A 25,086-nucleotide genomic window follows, 5' to 3' on the forward strand; every position below is an offset into this window, starting at 1 on the left:
CCTGCAGATAGCACTTATTTTAGAAATACCATTTTAATTTTAATAGTTATGTCACTTTGCTTTAGAAAATCAAGGAATATTAGAAACAAAGCAGGAATTTACCAGATGCACATAGCCTATAACAGCTATAAAGCAAAAATTACTTGCAAATCTTAGCGGCAGAACAACTAGTAGAAGGGACACATTAATTGAATGGCCTTGCAAACTTTCCCAAAGACAATATAATGTGGATCTGGTAAGAAGAATTGAAGTAGGGAACTTCTATACAAAACAAAACTGTAAGCTTGCCTGTGGAGGTAGCATGTATAACAGTTTTCACACTGCTCTTTTTAAATAAAAATTTATGAGATTTTCTCTCACTTAAATGTGATTTTTTTGAGACAGAGAAAATCCTCAATAAGTATGACACACATAAAACCTGCACCTCCTAGAATGCAGAGACAAAAGCAAAACAGAACCTAAGTTGTAAGAACAGTCATTTTCAGAATAAAGATGTTTCACAAGTAGTTAGAATTAAGTCCTGTTTATATAGCACTGAGGTTCATATTTAAGATACATTTCAAAAGCTGCTATCTATAATTGACAGAACTTGATGAGAACAGTTGATAACTGTAAAATGCAGTATGAAAAATAATACCAATTGCAAATTAGAATGTATTGGCACGTACATATGGCCTTTACACTAACTTTTTTCCCAAAACTTCTTAAATATATGTTCTAGAATAAATTCAATTTAACGACTGTTTTGAAACATGTACTTACAGCCATATCACTCAAAATTCTTCTTATGCACATGCAACACCACAATTTTAACTAAGGAGGACCTTCAAATAAAACCTTATCCAGTCTGCATCTTGTATCCTGTTTTAAGTTAAGATTCTCATGCAAATCTGCCTGAAGTGAAAACAAGTTAAACAGTCTCATACTAAATTTAATTAAACATATTTATGTGTCTCATGCTGCTACACTTTTGTAATACTTTTTTCATGTTCAAAACTCTTCTCCAATTCATTTCAGAAGAAATGAGAACTGAATAGGAAGATGAACAAAGGTAGTGATGATTTTGAATACTCTGCACTAACACAATTATCTGAGGGAAGAATTTCTACTTTTGGTTTTTCTTTTTAATAGGAAATAATCTATAGATATTAACATCAAGAACAAACACTAAATCTTAAATTATCTACATCTGAACTTCTGAGAGAATTCAAATGGAACAGCACCTTTATTTAAAATGACAGAAACAGGAAAAGGTGCTTAAACAATCATCTAATAAGAACATTTAATTAACGGTGATGCATACCACAGTATGTTTTGCTTATGGCACTCCTGGAGCAGCCGAACTTTCAACAACACTTACAGGATTTCCCCTGGAACTGAAAGACAGACATCAAATTTGCTACAATCTGTGTAAAACAGCTGTTCTTGAATGTAACCTTGGATACCTGGTACAACCACCAGGGAAAACAGTCAAGGGCTACAAGCCAAAGCCACGCTGTTTCAGTAGGACATTCCATATTATCGCCAAAATTTATGGAAGCACCATCTGTTCCAACAACTAAGAACATGATTTTTTGTGCCCCACCGCCCACCCCCAGCTTGCTGCTTAATGTTTTTTTGACCTGTGACATTGCAATATGACTCTGGCTTTACAACATATGCACCACATGCAATAGGGAATAGTCTTTTCTTCCAAGAGTTTTGCATTATCTAGCTCATAGTAGGGAGCAATACTGCAAATTAAACAGCAAATACACAAAAAGTTATTTACAACATTAAAGTACAGGGATTTTTTTATTGTGCAAATCCCATTAATGAAATCCACACAAATAAATCCCCTAGTTTGTTCCTCAGAAATTAACGCTAAAGCATTTATTTATAACTACATGTCCTTTTGAAAAGTAACAATTACCAGAGTTTAATGACATCTCTTTGGAGACTATAGACATATAAAATGTATAAACCTCAAATAACTGGTTGGCTGGAAGCCTGGCTAAACCACAATTCTGTAAGTAAAAATTAATCTTTCAGATGAAACAATTTTTTTCATAGTACAGTGTGGTGGTTGCCCTTGGCTGGGTGCCACCAAGATGCCCACCAAGCCTCTATCACTACCCTCCTCAGCAGAACAGGGCAGGGGGAGGAGAATAAGATGGAAAAAACCAAACTTGTGGGTCAAGATAACGGCAGTTTAATGAAGCAATAGCTAAAGTCAGAACATGCAGAAGCAAAGGGAAACAAAATATGTTATTCTCTACTTCCCATCAGCAGGCGATGTTCAGCCACTTCCTGAGAAGCAGGGCTTCAGTATGCATAGTAGTTGCTCTGGAAGGCAAACACCATAAATAGCAAAAGCCTCCCCTTCTGCTTCCTTTCTCTTAGCTTTTTTATCTGAGCAGATGTCATATGGTATGGAATAGCTCCACTGGTCAGTTTGGGTCAGCTGTCCTGGTTATGTCCCCTCCCAAGATCTTGCCCACCCTCTGCCTGCTGTTGGAAGGAAGGGGTGGGAAGGAGGAGAGGAGGTGGGGAATGTTGGAGAGACAGCCTTGATGCTGCACGAGCACTGCTCAGCAGTAGTCACCACACTGGTGTGTTATCACCATCTTTCCAGTGACCAATACAAGCACAGCACTGTGAGGGCTACTGTGGGGCTCAGCCAGGCCCAATACATACAGTTAAATTAAGTGTACAAGCCAAGCTGTACTTTGAAGTCAGCAATTTGGAAAAGTATTTTCTTCTTCAAACGTAAACCAAAAAAACAATAAAATTATTACCATTCAAACTAGCTGACATCTTTCTTCCAGTGTTGGAAGAAACACATTTTTTGACAGATGTTTATAAGACCCTGCATGGGAGCAGGAAAAAAAAAAAATCATGCTATGGAACTGATGTTAATTTAAGATTTACAAAAAGAACCTTTTTAAAGGGTTCATATACCAATCAGTGAAACTGACAGGGAAAAGAAAGAAAAAAAAAAAAAAAAAGAAAACGAAAAAAGAAAACGTACCATTCTAGAAATAAGAGAAATTCCACCATTTCCAAAGAGAATAACAGCTAAGGCATCAATCAGCCAGACAGGTAATTAGCAGCACATCATAAAAAAATAAAAATAAAATTAAAATTACTACAGTATTGTGTCACTAACAGTCAGAAAAACTCCTACTGAAAACAGTATTTTGTTTTCTCATTTTTCTAGGAAAAGTATTCATTTTATTTTACCACACCAGTGGTTTCTGACTCTCAAAGTAATTTCATCATACTAACAAACAAATACACAAATTGCATTAAATTTTATGAATTAAATATTTTTTAATAAAATACTGTGTTTAAAGTATGAAATGTATACTACAGTCACAGAAAAATCAAGGTATTTTCATGGCAAGAGGTGATCCTAGACAGTCTAAAGAAACAAGGCAAATAAGAAAGAAGAATTAGCATCTCAAGTTTCAGGTGATGAAGTAGGCCACAAAGACAATATGCCATAGTGATGTTTATTTCCATATATTCTAATAGTCCTGTAACCAAACATCTTTATATTCTACATACAAATTGTTCAGGAAAAAATTTTGTCATTTTTCATGTATAAGATTATAAAATATTTATATGAACTCATTAAACACAAGTTTAATACCAGCCTGGCTTTACCTCACTCTAACCTCTTGGCCATTTTAGTAAGAATCTGTGTTGGTGTTTCACTTACATAAAACGATCACATTTTCTAGGTGAACAAATGCTGCTGATTTTCCAAGTCTTCTGCAAGGAACACCTTGGAACACAGCTGCAACCTGAAACTCAGTGCACTTGTTTCAAACAGTGTGACGTCTTCATGGAAGGTCCGTACTAGCTGAAAGCTTTCAGCCATGAAGAGGTTTTTTCAATTTAGTCTAGTCTACAATTCAACAATCTCTCAACCTATATGACATTTTCATAAACTCCCAGAAGCTTATTTTCAAAAAAATATGATCATTTTAATAAGCTTAAAAAAGCTAAACATTAAAAAATAAAAGCTATCTTTACTATGGAATAGTCACTATAAAGTTTATGCTGTTTTTTGGAAGTTGAGTTCATATGGGCAGATTTAAACATACTCAGTCCTACTGAATAATCAGAGAAAGATCTTGGACTGCTGTATACATATATAAAAGTCTGACTCAAATAAGAAAAGGCAGCAAATCTTCATTAACACACTGACTATGCACTACCTGTTTTGAGTTTCACCTATGCTAATATCCATTAAACCCTCAAGTTAAAAGCCTTATGTTGGATTCTTCTCACTAGTAGGCCCAATTGACTTCAGCTAGTCAACCAATGCCCTAAGACACAGTAGAAGATTTGATCATGTAAGTCTACCAACATAATGTACTTTCTTCTATTTATAGACCAAAATAATTTAATTTGCCATCAAATCTGACAACAGAAAATTAGGAGTGGGGCTCAGAATTTAGGCAGAAGACTTTTGCCTGACATAGTCATAGTGAATCAAGTAAGTTACAATAAAAGTTTTCTCATCCAAATTGAGTATATTAATATTTAAATACAGAGAGAACAATTTGTAAAGGGGTCTAGCAAAAAAAAATTGTAAAATATTAAGCATTATGTTTTTACATTTGAGTTCAAGATTTTACTGCCATATAATCTCATAGATATGCATCTAGTTTGCTTTTCTCCTAACTTCAGTGTCTCAGATACCAATAATTAAAACTACATAATATGATGTCTAAGACATTTAGTAATACACTCACTGTCACATCAACATGCTGAAATGCAAGCTTTTTTTTAGTAAGATATTTTATGTACCTTTCTGCATAGAACTATGCACTATCTATCTCTACTACTGTTACTACTCCATATTATTTTCCATATGCAAATGTGTTTGTATGTATGCTTATAGGCCAGAACCTCAATCTTTCAGTATTTCAGTCCTTCTTGGGTTTATGCACCCACATCAAGACACTGTAACATAAACAGCATAATTTTCCATTTTAGTGGAAAAGAATATTGAGCTGTATGCTCCCCATAACACTGGAGGAAAATCATTAACATACATGAAAAGGCCATAGAAAGAGAGACACAGATAGTTATCTTTGGGTGAAGAAAAAAATACAAACAGAAACTTAAGCCGAACAATGTTGAAAAGTTGTGTTAACAAGTAGAAGGAATAGTTTAGGAAATATTTAAACACCTACCACTTCTGGTCATGGATAAATGCAGATGACACATTATTTCCTCTCTCTCCATTAATGCTGGTTACTGTAGTAGAGTCATGTGACAATTGCAGCTTTTCTGTGGCTCACTTCATCCCTGATTCTTCACACAACAGCTACATTTGACCTCATATGAGACTGCAGCTATGAGGTTTGTGTAGCTCAGCGTATTTTAAAACTATTGAATTACAGAAGAATACTTTAACTCTGTTATGGGGTTTTATTCTCAATTTTTAAAATTCTTGCTTAAAATACTTGTATAACCATAATTTCCTACTAGACATGATTTTTTAACCATTCATTCAACTGGGAGACACACATAATATCCTATTTGCACTTCTTCCATGTTGACACACCCTCATCTCTACTACAGGAAAACATTCTTAGAATAATTTTTAAATAGTGTAAATCGTTAGTATCACCTCTCGTACAATCTGGGCCTGAGACACAAAGTAACTACTTGCTGCAATCATAGTATTAATTTAACTTCCAGAAAAATTTCAGAACCAGAAATATGTGCCTCAGGTTTCCTACTTTTAATATGAGTAGCCTCTTCTAGGATAAGTAGAAAAGAAGTTTGCATTATTCTACAAAATTAAACCCAAAATTCAGTCCTAACTAGATCTTACCTTTTTCTACATTAGCTACTGAACATATCTTCAACACACACAGGAGAAGGGAGATCCTAAGAATAACAGGACGCACTGAAATACACTATTGAAACAATAAGTACTTTCCTAGCTAAAAAATGTGCAAACATACTGAAAAAACATGTAAAATGTTTACTGAAAATTGTTCTGCCTAAAACCACAGTTATCCAGTATTTCAGAACACAAGGGGAAACTACACTTCTGTAAACTGTATGGGAACCTTTTCATACATATTTTAATTTTTAATGTAATATGTTTTCCATAAACAATAGTACTTGTCTGCAGATGTGTATGTATTACATAATCATTTAATATCTAGGTCTATAACCAAACAGAGTATTTTCACAGCTATTTTATGGGCTAAAAGGATATGCATATGGAGTAAGGAAGGAGGGAAGAGCTAGAAGCACCACAATCAATATAAAAATTCTGTACTATTGGACAAAATGGTCAAATTCTGACCATCTTAAGGGAAGGTAAGAGTTCATTCTGGGGTCTTTAGCTAACCACTCAGCTGTAATGCAACTCCTACTGTGAACAAACGGAAACTGTGAGTTTAAATCACTATTTAATTCCTTTCACAGTCATTCATTGGGCAATGACCAGGTCATGTCAGGATAAATACCAGTAATATTTCTCTTGTCATTCCTAATACTAATTCCAGTCAAGGAAATAGCTATACCAGGTTTTTCTCTAGCAGTCAGCTACAATCAACCCTTTATAATAGCAAGTTTTTCATTTGGCATTACTGACAGATAAAACAGGTGTATGAGTATGGATTAGAGATGATTAGGAAGAGCAAGATGATATAAAAATAAAAAAAAATATATATTTAATACCATTTCCAAAAGTAATAGATTATGAGCATTCAAAGTAACCAAGCAGATGGCATATTGAAGATCCTGTCTATCTGTTTTAAGTGCTGTACAAAAAAGTCTTAGAATACAACAGACAATAATGGCATTAGCTACTTTTGTCCTCCTTCTTCCATAACTCTTGTTCTTTTCCTATTTGAAGTAATAGAAACAAGTTCACAAAATAATCTTCATCTTGCTTTTATCCATAAAACAATCATACAGAAATTATATGATATCTCTTCAATCACCAGCTGATTCCAAATATACTTGTTTTTATAAGATGCTAGACTTTTTACTAGCCTTAAGCAACAATGGAAAGAGCAAGAAGTAAAGAGTGGGGAAAATAAAAACAAATATTAGATAACTAAAGGTAGTTTTATTTTAAGCTCAGACTTTGTGGAGAAATATCGAAAAATTTAGAAAACACACAGAGGATTTTTGTTTGTTTCCTAACGTATTATGATGCGATGCGGCAGACTTTCTTAAAAGATTTCAAATTGATTGTTCCTGGAAGGTAATTTATATGGGAAACACAAAACAGGGAAGATACAATAACGGGAGTACTAGAGGAATTCTAAAGATGCAAGGTTTACTTTGGGAAAATATTCTTCACTCATAACAGCAACTGCATTTAACAACTACTGCATTTTTATTCCTGTAACTTCTTTCCACAGACCTTTGACTTTTGTCAAAGACATTCAGTATTGGAATATACGCAGCTGAGTCTGGAATAAGAGTGAGGTATGCATATATGAATCTAGGAAGTACTTAGATAAGTGTCCTTTTACATAATGAATATTGTAGTTCAGTTACATCTGCAAATGAGATGACTAAGGAGAACCTCCACAAAATAAAAACAGAACCAAGATCTTTTTTAGGTTAAAGAGGGGGATTCCTTCATAGGTTTTAAAAATAACTCCTGCCAGAATTTTGTTTGTGTCTAGATTTTCTTTAAGAAAACATACATGTGTTAAGTTAATTTTTCATATTTTGGACAATATTTTTCTGAATGTATAACAAACTACATAACAAGTCAGTAACTTCTGTTTAAAAAAAAAAAAAAAGGCGCCAAAAAAAAAGCCACACAACAATATTCTGGTTTTGATTGTTTCCATCTAGTCTTCTCTAGATTCCCCTACTTATCCTTCCCCTCCTGTAATCTAATTGTGAATTCCAGTTGTCCATTCCAGTAATAGAGAGGGAACAAATCAAATAACTTATTTTTAAGCAATGTCACAATACTAAATTATAAAAGGCCTCTTAGCTTGAACATAAGGTGTATTAGTACCCATACTGATGAACCAAATAGATTCTACTTTCTATGATTGAAGATGGACTACTTTCATCTACAATGCAACATCTTTATTTCAAAATACTCCAGAAAAATATGAACTTCCACCCTTACCACAGAGTAACATGACTCTTTTTATTCACCTATTTCTTTCTCTAGATAGAAAAAAAAAAAAAAACAACAAACCAACCCAGTTCTGGTTAGGTATCAATAAAGTCTGTTTTCTCTTTGATTACCATGGCATACTTACTGGAATTTACATTGCATCTTTTCCATTCACAGACACTACAGTCCCCTTTATTGGATGAGTGCATACTTGCTTCTCTTTGCCATTGATTAAGCCAGGGGTCCTCAAACTTTTTAACCAGGGGGCCAGCACGCGGATGAAGTGGCAGGCAGTCATCTGCGGCTGCTTGGTTTCCCCCCCAACCCCCAGCAGGGGGGGGGGGGGGTGTGTCTGTAAATATCAGGGGGCAGACTTAGGACCCTGGGGGGCCGTATCCAGCCCGCAGGCCGTAGTTTGAAGACCCCTGGATTAAGCCATAGCCAGAAGAATGATGCATCTCATATTTCATTTTAAGTATTTTTACATTTATAGTAAGTTTGCAGCCCAGTTATTCACAATTAAAGATAAGTATCAAAACTGATAGCTTTGCTGTTTTCAACTCCTTATAAGAAATAAAAAGTGGACTAACTAAAGTGCTAAGGAAACCACCACTGAACATCATCTAGCAAGCTGGTCAGTAACTCAAGGCTTTTTGCTCTTGACCTCAAACTAGCATTCTCCAATATGAATCAGAAAAGCACTCCTCAGAGAAACTTACTAGTTTGATCCCTGCCTCCTGAAGACATGATTGCATTACTTGGTATCAGCTGGTATCTCTGCAGGAGCTGACTCAGGGGTCACCAGTATATCACTACATTGAATCATGTGGACAAGTCCAAAAAATTAGTAAGTACAAACAGCAGGGTAACCTCATTAGGGTTTTCTATACCCAGAAGACAAAACAGCGTGAATGTATCAGCGAAAGCATGCCTAAGAAGCTTGCAGTGCTTAAGTGGAAATAAAATAATTTGTCATTAGTTGCAGTAATTATTTCTCCAGTTAACCCTTAAACATAAACCCATAAAAAAACAATAACATTGCAGAATGACTTTATGGAAACGCTTAACATCTGCTTCGGGAGAGAATAATATATACATAGAGGGACTATCACATCGAATAAAGTTAGTGCATAGGTCAGGTACCATAACTGACCAGATTCAAGCAGCAACATTTTAATGTCTATCTATTATCTTCTATTGTCATTCCTTCAATATTTTCTAACTATAGTACATAAAAACAAAGAGTGTATCACTTCACAGGAAACTTTACTAAAATTAAGCAGGTTTTCCTTATGTTTTAGAGATTCATGGATTCATGCTATAGTGAATTGCCCGTAATGTAGGCACTTTGATTACCTACTGTTGCAGACACAGAAATGTATTCCATTAAACTTGTCCTTGTAACTATTCTTTTTCCCTTTATCCTAGTGGTACATAATAAACTTAAAAGCTTATTTTACTTCTCCAATTTATTGTTCAAAAAATAGTAAGGAAATTCTTGGTGGACAGAAAGAGACAGCACTAGAAAACAGTAACCAACACTGCATAGGAGTCACCTGAATGTATGAAAATATTGACAGATTGCAAGAGGAAGCAAAGATTTAAGGGAAAGATATTATTGTAGCTCTGTAAATTTTGGAAGAATCTTTTTTATGCAAAAGTAAAGCTTTTGAAGATGCATGAAAATCTCCTGAGTGAAAATGGATGGAAAAGAAATAATGTCATACTTGGAAAAACAAAGTTGTGGAAGAATTCCATTAGACACAGTCCTAGGGAGAAGAGGGGTTCAAGAGATCCCTCAGATGACCCATGAGTAAAACAGAGACGCAGTCTGAGTGTGTAGGGATAGAGTTAGGAAAGCCAATATCCACTTGGAGTCAAATCTTGCAAGGAACATGAAAAGCGACAGAAGGGACTTATACAGATTCATGAGTAGTAAAATTAAGACCATGGAAAATGTGGGCCCAGTACGGAATGGGACAGGAGACCTGTTGCTGAAGGATATGGAAAAGTTTGAGGTATATAGTGACTTCTTCACCTTAGTCTTACTGAGAAAATTCACTCTCAGGAATCTGAGGTGTCTGACACCAGGAAAGTACAAATTAAGACAGACCTACCCTGGGTGGGGGAGGATCAGGTAAGAGAACATTTAAACAGAGTGGACATACACAAATCCATAGGGCTTGATGGGATGCTCCATGAGTGTAAAGGGAGCTGGCCAGTGTCACTGAGAGGCCACTCTTGATCATCTTGGAAAAAATAATGTGATCAGGAGAGGTGCCTGAGGAGTGCAAGAAAGTAAGTGTCACCCTTATCTTTGAGAGTAGTCAAGAGTATCCAGGAAAGTACAGGTCAGTCAGCCTCACCTTGATCCCTGAGAATATGATGGAACAAATAATCCTGGAACCTATTTCCAAACATATGAAGGACAAGAAGGTGACTGGGTGTAGCCAGCACAGATTTATGCACATAAATCCATTACATTTAAACATTCAGAAAATTCTGAACACATAACATCCTCATAGACAAACTGATGAGGCATAAGATAGATCAGCAGACAGTGAGGTCAGCTCAACACCGGCTGTGCTGCTGGGCTCAAGGTGTGATCAGTGGCACAAAGTCCAGCACTAGAAAGGTGCCTCCAGAATCAGATGAGACAGAAGAAATTAAGTCTTAAGTAGACGCCAGTGTACATTTCACTACTGCATATGGAACATTTATCAACAATTATATATTTTTTACAGTTTATTTTCAAAACTCTTAAAATAATTTCAACAATGAATAATTAAAATGGAAACCATGGGAAAAAGAAAAAACAAAGTACTTCCTTGTCAGTTCTCCTAATTAAACCGTATCACTCAGAAACTATCATAACATTACTTTCATTTACCCAGATATCCAGACTTTTTGTGTGTTTTTCAGAGAGAAGTTACATTGTTAAAAATAATTGATCATATATTAACCTTTGATGAACTGATTGCTTTCCCTAAGCACTTGACAAGCAAAGCTGTGTAGCTTCCTACAAAATCTATAAGGAAAAAGACACCAGTAATTATTTTAATTCCTTATATTTTTTATAAGCAATCACTGAAAAATTGAACCTCTGATTATCTATTATCTAAATAATGTCAAACACTTTGTCTGATGTGACTTATGAAATTTTTTCTAAAGCTTTTTCTCCAGACCTGAAGTGGTTAAGCCATGACATAATCAATATCTGCAACTGATAAAGCTTTTAAATATTATTTCCATGATCAAGGATCTCTGTAATATTTTTTGAGTTATTGCTGACACTTCAAACAGATGAAATGTTACATTTTTCAGTTGTTGGTTGACACCAACTACCTCTTCAATATACCATGTAAACTCCCAACTCTGATTTGAATGCTAACTAGAATTTGGATGCAATATATACACACAGTTTTGCAATAATCAGATACTTGTTTAGAAACAAATCTAAGTCAGTCCTGCATTGTGCACAAATAACTGCATGTCTGATCAGTCATTCCATTTTTGTTTTCCTCCTAAATGTCAAGCCCATCCAAGTTATTTTATAAATATATTCACTCCATTGCTATCAAACATACCTGGTTTATAATCAATTTGATAAGTCAAATGCCTTTCAAACACCCCCAAATATATTTTGCTTATACTTTAATGGGTTTAAACATTCTTAGAATTTTAATTTTATTTGCATATACAGCAAGTGGAGTCACAACCCTTTCTTAATCACGTGCAGTACATAATTTGAAAAATCTAGACTCAAAAGTGTGAAAATGGGGCAAAGAAAGGACAGGAAATGCAGCTTGTTGAGCAATAACAGTTTCTCTGATCCTAAGGTTAACCACTTACTCAACTTTAATTCAGCAGGTACCTGTTGATGCCATTTCTCTTCCCCGCTTGAGGAAACGGCTTCACTTCAGTGGAGAACATGAGAAGGATACTTGGTTTAGACCACAACAAAATAAAAGATTCTGAATAATGAATGTACGTTTTATACATGTATTGTTTCAGTGCCTTTGTGATAAAGGCAAATACAAATAATATAATTTACATGCGGACCCCAACATCATCTTTTTACTCTCAAGTGCTGAAAATCCATCTTTCATACGTAATTTGTGATCTTAGTTTTAAGAAGGACTTTGAAAATTGAAAAGAAAAGTACATGGATTATTTCAAATATATCCAAAGTCTGATTAGGAGCCTGCAATATGAATTTTTAAAGGCTATTTTTCCTCTTTCAGATAGTTCCTTTGGTACACTGAAGTCAAGTTTATTAGTAATACTCTAGCAGTCAAACAACACTACTAAAATTTGACATATACATTTTATTCTTATGGAGAAGTGGATTAGTGACTTCTGGACAGTATTTTATTTCTAAACTTTGCATCAGACTGTAAAAAAAAGATAGCTAATCAGAGATCAGTAGGTCCATGTTTCTTATGTTCAATTTTACATTTTTTATTCCTCTATCTTTTCTCTATTATTTGTATTTATCTATTATTTCAGTTTTATTACTCTATTTTCTGCTATGTTAATCTGTATTCTACGTAACTAACTCATGTTGTTATTCGTGATTAATATTTTGGCAATATATAGTTTGGTTATATATCATTTCAAGCTTGTTTTTGCAGACACTCCCTATCACTGGCAATCACAAACCTTAACTTGTCACAACTTTATAATAAAAAGTGTTACTCCGTAAACTGTTAGTGTTAGTCCTTTGTGGGCACTAGCAGTTGTCAGCAGAAGATAACATATTTGAATAAAGTGGGCAGACCCACTGAGAGCTCCCCCGCAATGCTACTGGTGTGTTTCCCTGAACAAGTCAGTCGAATCACCCTCTGATCCAGCGGGACTGATCAGTGAAGGGTCCCTGTACCGGGACACTGACAGACTGGTCGGGCACAAGGGCCTTGGCTTTCCTGGTACACTGACAGACAGGTCAAACACTAGAGGTCAAGAAAATCTATACAGACACACCAGCCTCTTTTCACGTGACACACGTTATCATCAAATGCTAAAACTAAAATTTAGTAGTAGCTTATTTGTACATTTTTGATTAGTAGACATTTTTTACCATGAATTCATTTCATTCATTAAAAACTTGTATGCCAAGACGACACCAAAACAGGTTCTTCCTTCCATATTTTTTCTTTATGAGAACTAATAATAACGAGGAAGCAGAAGCATAAAAGAAGCAGCAGAAAACATGTCCCTCTAATTTCTTTGGTGGGTTTTCAATTGATCAGTTGATGACTTTCACTGCATTGGATCGTGGAAGTCAAAGTCTACCAATGGTTGTATTACAAGTTAGAATGACTGAATTACATTACTAGATACAATAGCACTCACACGAAAGACAAGATCCTACCTGCACTTTACATTATGTAAATCACAATATAGAACTCTTGTTCACCACATGCTGTTAAAATCTCAAGTAACTAAAAATTTTAACAGCATTTAAGATTTGTGACTGAAATGAAAATGTGCCTTTTAAAAACTCAACCCATGAAGGTAACATTTGTAAACTTCAGATATTAACTGCAAAAGCTTCTGCTGTTTGTCAGCAGTTTCCAAAGGTGATACGGAGCACTATTGTAGTAAGCTTGTACAATCTAAATAGGAAGTATTTCAAACATTTTCTTCAGGATGGCCATTTTTGCAGATATTTTGTATCATTGAAACCCTCCCTTTTAATAATAAACTAATTAGTGAAATCTTCCCAAAGAATTTCACAATACCCTTTTGAAGGGATTTCCTTTTCCCGCTGTTAAAAAAAAACAAAACAAAACAAAAAAAAAAAAAAAAACATCCAAACTGCTTTCAGCTCAGGTTATGTGGCTTATAAGGAAATATTTGCAGTGGCCAGAATATGGCCTGTCTTGGTCTTATAGCAATTACCATAAGAATGACAGATTAAAAAAAATAAAAACTGTTAGTGTTTTAAAACCAGACAATCTGATTGTTTTGGCATTATTCATAATGTTTTTTATTTGTCACACAGGAGAAAATGTATATGAAAATATAAATATTTTTTATACATTTCAAATTTTACTCCTACTTTTTGTGAGATAATTTTCTGTAATATTTTCATTCTTTCCTTACTCTACCAAACTATGACCTTAAAGTAGTTGTAAAAGGCTACATTTTATGTCACAGAGTTTTTAACAGAATTACTGCATGTGCTCTAGCATTCATTACAGAAAATACCCAAGAAGCTTTGCACAGACATTACAGTTCATAACAGCAGAGTAATAAGTTCTAAGTTGAAGAATATAATATACAGAACCTAAAGACTCAGATGCAAGCCTAGTTTCAGGAACTGGCCACAGGATCTTTCACATTTAATGGACTGGTCACTTCTGACAGTTCAGTACTATTTGGGCACTTACAAATATGAGACTGTAGTTAAAGAAGTAATTTTGTCACTCCTAGATGAGTAACTTTTGCATTAGGTTTAGAAAAAAAATTTTTGAAGGTATTTTTGTGTACATTAGGACATAAGGCTCAAAGGTTAATTACAGAGCCTGTCATCCTAATCTACAATGTAGACAAACACTCCTTTCATTTGAAACCTCACAACTTAGCTACTGTAAATTCTTAGAGATGCTAAATATTATCTGGCAAAGGCAGACTTCTGATTTACTTAGAGGCTGCTGGCTAACATAGTTAGGGGACACTACATAAAACACTAAGAAAACAGACACCACACATGTCACTGGCTGTTAACAAAGTCAAATGTTTCAAACTAAGAGTAATCAAATTCTGAGAAGACTGGAAAAAGAGAAAATATTTTTTGATAGTAGCCAATACACACAACCATCAAAACTTCACTGTTATACCACTGACATAGTATTTTTATTTAGAAGTAGATATGAAAAGAAAAAAAATATCCACTAATCCACATAAAAGTTTTCAGTCTGTTAAAACAGAGCAACTCACAAACTCAACTTAGCTGTTAGTTAAGATCAGACATACAAAGTTCTATTGGAGAAAGAGGTGACCAGATACCTACAGAGCCATGGCTTGCACATCAGGTTCCAGACACCCAAGTGCCATTCTGCAAGCCACAGATTTCACAGGCCAGAAAGTTCTAGTAGCAGAACAGTAACTATAAAGACTTACTACTCTTAAGGCATGAATCATGGCAACTGTCTTCTGCACAACTTGTTGAGTGTTGACTAAAGGTGGTTCTGCAGTCAAATGTAAGCAATATGAATTCAATGAACCTTGTTAAAAGAGAGATCCTGATTAAACCATATTCTGTACACTTTTGCTCACTTCACAGCACTTGCTTTCGGAACATGTAACTATCTCTTCAGAACACTACAGTTCTAATGAAGTATGAGAGTACCACTGCAGAATTGTACATAACTAACTACAGATGTTAAGAAAAGATGACAATGTGATCCAAGTATGTTTGACTTAAAAATAATTAAACTAAAAAGATTGCTAGAAAAAGCATATGCATGGAAGAAAACGTGAAATTGCAAGCTCATAGACATGGACTTGAACTTCCTTACCTTTCCATGATGGCAGCTAGGTACATTTGGAATTAAACTCCAAATATATTTGCAGGGTCAGTTTAATTGAAGAAAGGAGGAGTGGACACAGTAATTAAACAATCTCTGTGGAACAGACAACAGAGCACTGGGGACAGATATTCCTGTATTTGTCCTAAGGATATTCAAGACCATATGTGGACTGTCAAATTTTGAGTTTTGGATAATTAATTCAAGAGTTGAACTGAAATTCAACAGTCTAAGTAGAATGGTTTTGTGATTGCTGTTGTAACAATTAACATTAATCAATAGTTACCATGAGTTGGCTTTAACGATGCTATAACTGCCTCCTGGAGGATACAGGGATAAAATTAAGTCATTATACTCTGTCAGGCCACTGAAATTTCCAGCACATTTTCATCCTCTTTTGATTCATGTAACAAGCACATGGTATATATAAGTGCAAGTAGAAACATGAGCCAAATTCCTACAGTATAACTTCCTTCTGGACTGTTTTGTACTTTCCAGGTAGCCCTTTTCTACAGTGTTCTAAAGATTACAGTTACTGGTATTTATTAAATGTATTAGCAAAAATAATTTCCTTCACAATAATCTCTAACTTCCAAACACTGAACTGAATCAGTTTAAAATAATCAGTATTTTATTTCAGTATCATGTACTAATATTAAAACATGGCTATATGTAAAGTCTTCTTTTTTTAAAGTTATTGAACATACATGGGAAAAAGTGAGAACAAAATACAGCATGAACTTATGCAAGTGCATAGAAACACCAAATAATTAATACCCATACGGTTTCTTCTTATGGCATAATAGTTTGCTCTGGTGGCCAACAGAAGATCGTGAACTGCCTAAAGGACAATTTATTGGCAGGTTACAAATGTTTAGACATATAGATAATGTGCTGCATCCACAGAATAAGTTACTATAGTAGTCAGCAATTTTAATAAACATGTTTTCTCCAAATAAAACAGCAGAACCCAGCCTACAAATGAATGGATATGACATACTGCTACCTGCACTGTGGCAGACTGAAGTTGTATCAAAGTCTGTCTAGCTAACCATACTACATGCTGGTAAATAGTGGCAATAGTCCTAGGGTTTTGCTCACATTTATACTTAAGTGAATGAGAGGATCTATTATTACGGCTTTACACAATTTTTGTTTGAAAGAATCAGCACATCCACCAAAAGCAAGATAATCCAGAAAACATAAAAGTAGGAATATTATGTGCTGATTAATAAGCAACAATCATAATGTTTTTTTAAAAAAACTAAAGTTGCTAGCTTTTATTCATAACATTAATTTTAGGAGAAAAATAATGCCACAGGCACAGGTAAAATTGCATGCTCATAGAAATGGACATCTTTTGGAATCATGGTGTTAAAATTTAATTATCCAATAACTGGAGTGAGCATTTTAGTCTGAAGTAGAAAATTATGTCTAACCATTCCCCTTCTCTCAAGACCTCACCTGCAGGGAGTCACAGGCATCCATACAACATTTTTTTCAATCTAGACCTAAAAGCATTTGAGAAGAGTAATCATATGCTATTGGTTATAGCATTCAACACTGCCTGCACTTCTGTGCAGTTTTCCAATTGTATGCAGGCCATTTGCTCTTACATTAATTTAGACATGAGATCAGTATGGTAATCTGAAAGAAGATAATACAAAACTAAAGAGATACTAAAGTGAAAAGCTATCTTAGTTTCTTACTGGTTTTCTATTTAATATCATCCAAAAGAGGGCTTGTTTGGGTTTCCTTGTTGTTGGTTTTTTGTTTGTTTGTTTTGGTGTTTTGTTGTTGTTGTTTGGTTTGGAGGGTTTTGTTTTGTTTTGGGTTTTTTTTTTTTGTGTGTTTTGTTTGGGTTTTTTTAATTAAGTTTAGCATCATCCTAAAGAAGTTATTGACAAAGTTTTTTTTTTTTTCATCTAAATGAATTATTTCTCTTTTCACTAGTCAAGGATCTGCAGAGGCAACAAACAGTTAAGCTTGGGTTTTTTGTAGCTACACACAAAGATGACACCCCAGATAGCTTTGAAAGTATTAGTTTCCCTTAATATTTCAGGCAAGCATACACGTCATACCTACACTGAAGACAGTAATTTTTCAGACAGCTTCAGTGTTAATTTCAAAGGATGGTTCTATTCTTCAGATGGATTTAAGTGATAACTGTATCTAAAATCTTTTTATTCTATCTATTTATTTTATGAAGACGCAATTGTCAATCTGAGGATGCAGGTTATACAGTTAAACATCCTCCAAAGTTTTAAAGACTGTCTTACACTGTCACACAGAAAGCATATGCCAAAAAGGCTTCCCAAACTAGCATTATCTTTCTGCCAAAAAAAATATGATTCCCTAAAACCTTCGAAAAAAGTTAGGAAACTCTAAAAGCAACTATCACATACTAGATTTTAAATACAGCCATAAAGAGCTGTCTGTCTGAGAACAATTAGGAGATTATAACAGTATCAACTGTAGGACTACCAGGTTTATTTCTTACTTATGGCCTAAAGGCCCCTTAGTCAAAAATAATGCCACCAACCAACGAACAAAAAACACACCGATCAAACCAAACCCCATTAATTTCCATCAGTTGGCAGTCACAAGTTTGTATTAAATCTAATGAAGTTTGACAATCAGACAAGCTATGATTCTAGGGAGAGGAATTTTGAACTTGGCAAAGGTAAAAAAGCCCCCAAACTCACTGATCTTCCCTTTCCACATAAATGCAAACTGTGGTAATGAAAGAGAAACTGTTTAGTAAAGCCTTTCTCCTCAAACTCAGCTTAGATTTAAGGAATATGACATAATTATCATTATGATCTGCTAAGTACAAAATTAAGTCCACTGAGTTCTACAGATTCTTCCATTTCCTTTCTTAATTGGACATTATCATTCTCCCTTCTTAACAACTCTCTTCAAGCTTGGGTAGATCTAATTTTGCATTTGTTTGTCTACTGTTCCTCCCTGAACAGTAAGTGCTTTGTTCAGGCTCATGAAGTTTAATTTCAGACCTGGTAACCAGAGCATGGATAGCATCCTTCCCCTCTCTTCCCCCACCTCCCTTTTGCAGAGAGCTAGACATGAAAACATTCCAGTGTTATTTTCTGGACTTCAAACAAAATGCTATGCCTCCAGTGGCTTCCCTAGATCACTGATACCTGTTTTAAAACAACTTCTGCCAGTCTTGACACACCTTCAAATTTTCAAGATTCTTTTTTGTCACGAAACTATTTTCTATTTGTGAAAGTCTTCGTCTGGATCTATCACTAGAATACAAACTGCAAAAGCTAGTCTAAAAATAATAACAGCATCTTCTAGGCTAACACAACCATAATATATCAGATTCACCCAAATGCACGTCTCCTCTAGAATTTCAGGAATCACAGAATTCCATTCTGATCTTTTGTAATTCACTTATATGAACTTTAGATAATTTAAGTTTCAGATTGGAAACAAGAAAAACAGCTGCATACTGCTCACATTGATTTTAGCACTAAACTTTTAATTGTTTTCTTCTTAAGAAAACAGTAAAGATTATAGAATACTGGACATGCATCTACTGGATAATTTATCTATAATGAATATATATATAATATATATAATGAATATACATCCTTTCAAATCAGTTGCAAAATCTGCACACTTTTTAAAAAAACATTCAAAGCATTCAAAACCCTGACTTGTTTCTTTGTTACAGCAATACTGGGGGGGGGGGGGCGGGTGTGCATCTAAAAAAAACCAACAATGTTAATGTTTATTAGGGCATCTCTTATATTTTTCACTAGAGCATATTTGCTGAATAAAGACAGAGAGGTATAATCACAACAAATCTATAAAGATTTGGAAAAATGTATTCCCTCTGAAAACCTATATAAAAAGGGCTGTATATGAAATCATTGTCTATAAGGTAGATGGAAGGAGATAATTGTCATTCACGGTCTAGCTTTCATGAAATATTGCTTTTGCCTGATGGCAAATATTTCTTAACGACAGCAGAGTTTTACAGCATCATACCATTTCGGAAGCATGGAAAGAGGGAGTGAGCAAAGTAAGGGGTATTATTATTATTACAATTATTATTTCATTTGAATTAACAGCTATGACTACTTACTCAAAAGTCTTCAGTGGGACCACAGTACTATACAAAAGTAGCCTCCATAGAAATGTTGTTCTATAACACCATTCTTAAGACAGTCACTTAAAAAAGCTTTATATCTTTTGTAGTAATTCTTCTTTTATATACTTCCTATATAATTTTCATAAGATGGTGAGAAATTTGTGTTCACTTTTTACTTTACCAAGCTTCTAAATCAAATGCTTCCCAGCATGTAAAAGTAATTGCTTTGGAAAATTATTATTCCTACAAAACTTTACCTTCACTTCTTTAATCCCATTTCAAGTACTCATTGTCATACTCAACACCCTCGCACTCACACTTTGCTCACACATATGCCAGGGAAAAATCATTAAAAAGTCAGCCAATGTCATATATTCTTCCTGAAGTTCTGGTGATTAGCACAGCTTGAAAAGAGAAGAAATGAAAATAAGATGGTTAATCCTCTTAGGCTGCCTCTACAAACAATAGAGAAAGGCTTGCCTAAAGAGGAATTAAAACCATGAGACCACCAAACGTTGCCCTGTCTGTCATAATTGGGGACATTCCTTATTTTAACCTTGTTAGAGTAAGGTCAAGCCTTCGTGCAACCCACTATCCCCTTACGCCTTCTTCTAACTGGATCCAAGGGGGAGCACTAACAAACTAGTTCAGTTAGTGATGAATAAAAGAGAGATAAACTTATTCTCTCTGCGGATGTCTAAAGATTAGAAAATGAAAACTATTCAATTATAAATTAAAGCAGAGTTGAATAGCAATCTCCTAGAAGAAAAAAAAATAGAGGCCCTACACTTGCAGCAAGAAAGGTAACTTTTGATGTCAACATGTTACATGTAATTTCTGAAAGCCTATGCTCATTTGGCCAAGTTATTAGCACTCAATTTTTGCTAAAACATTTCTTAAAGAAGCTTCATAAATGTCTGTTGAAATAATGAAAAGGAATATATCCTCATTCTCATGAATGAGAGTTTATGCAGTGAGTTGCCATCGGCAGTAATGGACATTCTATGCAACAGTTCCAGTGGACACTAGAACAGAGGTGTTCCTAACTACACAAAGGAAGAGAAAAAGTCTAAGAAATTCAGACTTAAAACAGATGCAGAAGATATTTATTGTACATTGCATGGTGATTTAACGATCTATAATGATAATATTGTCATATTCAGGTGCCACAGTTACCCAGAAGATGCTCTCATCTTTAAGGCAGATAGGCATACATTACATTGTATCTCTCCAGCCACAAGTTACAAAACCAAGCAAAAAATTAATCTGTCTGCACTTCCCCATCTTCCACATTCACACCAGCCTCAGATGGCAAGCCTGTAACAAAGAAGTCTGTTTGCATTCAGAAGTTATTGAAGAAGAAGAGACACTTTGGTTCTCGCTCCCAAGGTCAGTCAATACACAGATATATGACATGGTCTCAAGTTAAAAGGAAGATACTATGTACTTAGAAAGGAGCAGCCTCTCACCTAAGAATATAATACATAATTATACTTATTATTATATTATATAAGATTAATGTATAATGCCAAATGCATCTATAAAAAAGACTCAAAAAAATTTAACAAAGCACTTCTTTCAGGCTTGTTGGAATAGAACATAGTAGTCAATGAAGGACTTTAAATCCTAAATCTACACTTTTCAGTGAACATAAGTGAGCAATAGTTTGCAGGAGTGGGCTGGAAATCAGGACCATGCATGGCAATCGGTTAGCTGAGGGGAATGTGCTTGAGCTTGTAGGTCACTAACCCTGGGAGGACAAGGAGTGTGAACAGACACAACAATTAACATGATGAGCCATGCTGAGAGAGCATAAGGGAGGGGGGAGGGGGGGAGGGGGGGGCGGGCGCGATGGCACCAAGGAAAGGTAACACCTTGCTGTTAATTGATGGTATTAACCACCAATCAGGGATTGCCTAGCATGCAATGCTTAGCTTCAAGAACCAACCTGTTTAAAACGCGCAGCTTCTGAAAATATATATAAACTCATGCTTCTGTACAATAAATCGACATTTTGTTTGCATCGAACAGCATCCCGTCTCTCATGACGGCAAATTGGTGACCCCAACGTGATGGGTTTATGAACTGCCAGGCTGAGCGGCAGGTCACGAGTCCCACAGAACGTTGAATGAGCTGCTGAAAGGAAGCAGGATTTGAAAAAAAAAGTCCCTCTGGAATTTAGAGGAGCTTATGAAAGCTCTCCTTAATTAGCATGAAAAGAATATTCCTGGGCATGATCTCAAGGCACTCCTTAGATGGATACAGGTGAAAGTTCCCGCTTTAACTACATCTAATATTTTTATGTGAGAACTCTGGGAGGATGTGGGGGTAAAATTACGGGATGCAGCTACAACGGGGGATGCTGAAGCACAGTGCATGCTCCCATGATGGAGAAGCATTTTTGAGATTTTGAAAGCACAGGAAAAAAAGTTAGAGAGAAAGCCGGGGGGGGGGGGGGGGGGGGGGGGGGGCGGGGCAGAGGGGACACACACACACACAAAACTTTCCTATGGCACCTCTGTTACCGCCAGAGGACCCAAAACCACCTGACCCCTTGAAGGTTTTTGCCACAGGTTACCCCCCCAGAGGAAGACCCCTTTGATCTGGGGCTGGTGGACCCTGAAAAAGAGCCAGATTTATACCCCCCCGACCCACACAATGTGTGGGCTAGCATAAGGCGTCAAGCCTTGAAAGGAGGAGACCTAGACATTGCTAAAACAATATTGGCCCCCGTGCTTTATCAGGGTCGGGGGGCTTGGTGGGAGGCTTTGTCTTTTCCAGTAATTAAGGAAATGAGTCGCACTGTTACCGAGCACGGGCTTTCCTCTCCTTATTTTGCAAGTCTGTTATCTTCTGGTTTTGATACATATGTTATGACTCCTAATGATCTTAAGTCTCTAGCGCAGCTGTTATTAACTCCAACTCAATACACGTTATGGAACTCACATTGGAGGGGGGGCCTTCAGGCACTCCTCCTCACCTATGTGGGTCACGGTAATGCAGCTATGGCTGCACTGACCATAGAACACCTTACTGGTACAAGTTGGTGCTCTGACCCGGCAGCCCAAGCTCGGAATATCCCTTGGGAGGCTCTTAAAGCAGTCCATGAGGAAGCAAAAAAGGCTCTTCTTAAAATCCCTGACTCACAAAAGCCGCAGAAAGCTTTTATAATTATTACTCAAGGACCTGGTGAGTCCTACATGGAATTTATTGACAGACTAAAAACTGCTTTAGAGCATCAGGTGGATAACGTGGAAGTGCGGGAAATATTGTTATTGAAATTAACTGCGGAAAATGCTAACGTAGATTGCAAAAACCTGTTGAAATCTCTTCCTAATCCAGACCCCACATTGATCAAAATGATAGAAGCCTGCAATAGAATCGGCACTGTGGAGCACAATTTTGAGGTTTTGGCTGCTCCTTTTGCAACTGTCCGTGGTCTGTCAGGCACGGTAATTCGTTACGGCTGTAGCAAACCAGGTCACTTAAAACAGAATTGTCTGGCTATGAATAAAGGGGCTAATCACCAAGCCTCTGGGTACTACCCTGTATGCCGAAAAGGGCGTCATCATGCTAATCAATGTCATTCTAAGTATTATTTCCAAGGTCAACCAATACAGGGAAACCGATCGCAGAGTGCAGGGCAGCGACGCGCGCAGACACAAGTGCCACAGCCAACATTCCAACCTCGACGGAGGGAAGCAACAGCACCTCGAGTCTTTGTCCAGCAATCTCAGGCAGCACCAGATTGGACCTGGCAACCTCACACAGTAACGTTACTCAATCCCTCGGTTCACTTATTGTCCACAGATTTCTCGGGACCCTTACCCCCTAAAACACAAGCGTTATTGTTAGGTAGATCCTCTATAACATTGTCGGGACTTTTTGTACTGCCAGGGGTCATTGACTCTGACAGTACTGATGAAATTAAGATTATGGCATGGACCCCGTCTCCTCCCTGCACAACATCAAAAGGTAGCAGTATAGCACAATTGATATTGATTCCAGCGGGGGCAAATTCCCCCGTCCCCAGCTAATCTCATCAAAGGCGGGGAAGGTTTGGATCTACAGGGAATCTATTTCTCAGAAACGGCCTGTATGTCAATGTACTCTTATCTGCGAAAAGCAGCAAATAGTGTTAAGTGGGATTACTGATACCAGAGCTGATGTCACAGTAATTTCTCAAGCTAAACAGCCTCTGCAATGGCCACTGACTAATGTCTCTCAGACATTGGCTGGGATTGGGGGGACCGGTAACAGCCGTCAAAATTTGGAACTAATTCAAATTCGGGGACCAGAGGGACATGTGGCTTCTGTTAAACCTTTTGTATTACCAGTCCCTATGGTTTTGTGGGGACACGATGTATTGTCACAATGGGGAATGTCTATCCGAACCAATTTTTAGATGGGGCCATTGAAGTGTGCGACACCCTAAAAATAACCTGGAAAACTGATGCTCCCATTTGGGTGCCTCAATGGCCCCTCCCTCTGAAGAAACTTTGTGCACTCCAAAATTTAGTCTCGGAGCAACTGTCCAAAGGACATATTGTGCCCTCTACTAGCCCCTGGAATTCACCTGTTTTTGTTATTAAAAAACAAACTGGCAAGCGGTGCTTGCTCCATGATCTCAGAAAAATTAATGATGCTATGGAAGACATGGGAGTCCTCCAACCAGGACTCCCGTCCCCCACTATGATTCCTCGACGCTGGCATTTGACTGTTACTGATCTCAAAGACTGTCTTTCTAATACCCCACTACACCCAGATGATGTTCCTAAATTTGCCTTTTCAGTCCCTAGCGTCAACATGCAAGCCCCATTGCTAAGATACCAGTGGGTTGTGCTGCTACAAGGAATGAAGAACAGTCCCACAATCTGCCTGTGGTATGCAGCTAAGTTACTTAATCCTGTTAGGGCTTCAATGCCTAATACCCTACTGTACCATTATATGGACGACATCCTAGTGGCTGCACATCATGAGATCATGGAGGAAGCTGTAGCCCTTGTCGCAGCTGCTGTTAATTCAGCAGGCCTCTGTACTGCGCCAGAAAAAATTCAAAAAATACCCCCATGGAAGTACTTAAGTTGGCGTATAAGAACTCAAACTATAGCTCCCCAGCGTTTACAGATACAGACAGACATAAACTTGCATGATGTACAGAAATTGCCCAGAACAATTAATTGGGTCCGGCTGCTGTTGGGAATTTCTAATGCAGACTTAAGTCCTTTATTTGAACTGCTTAAAGGGAATACCGACTCGTGTTCCCCCTGCAGCCTTAGTCCAGAAGCCATTGACTCTTTGGAAAAGATTGCTACAACAGA

General features: G+C 36.4%; 1 protein-coding gene across 2 annotated transcripts in view; it reads right to left on the bottom strand.

Moving 5' to 3' along the window:
* Nucleotides 1-25,086, bottom strand: part of NCAM2 (neural cell adhesion molecule 2) — a 316,785-nt gene that overhangs the window by 220,666 nt on the left and 71,033 nt on the right. The window lies entirely within an intron of this gene.

This window comes from Falco punctatus, assembly GCF_963210335.1.
Source record: "Falco punctatus genome assembly, chromosome: 2".
NCBI lineage: Eukaryota > Metazoa > Chordata > Aves > Falconiformes > Falconidae > Falco > Falco punctatus.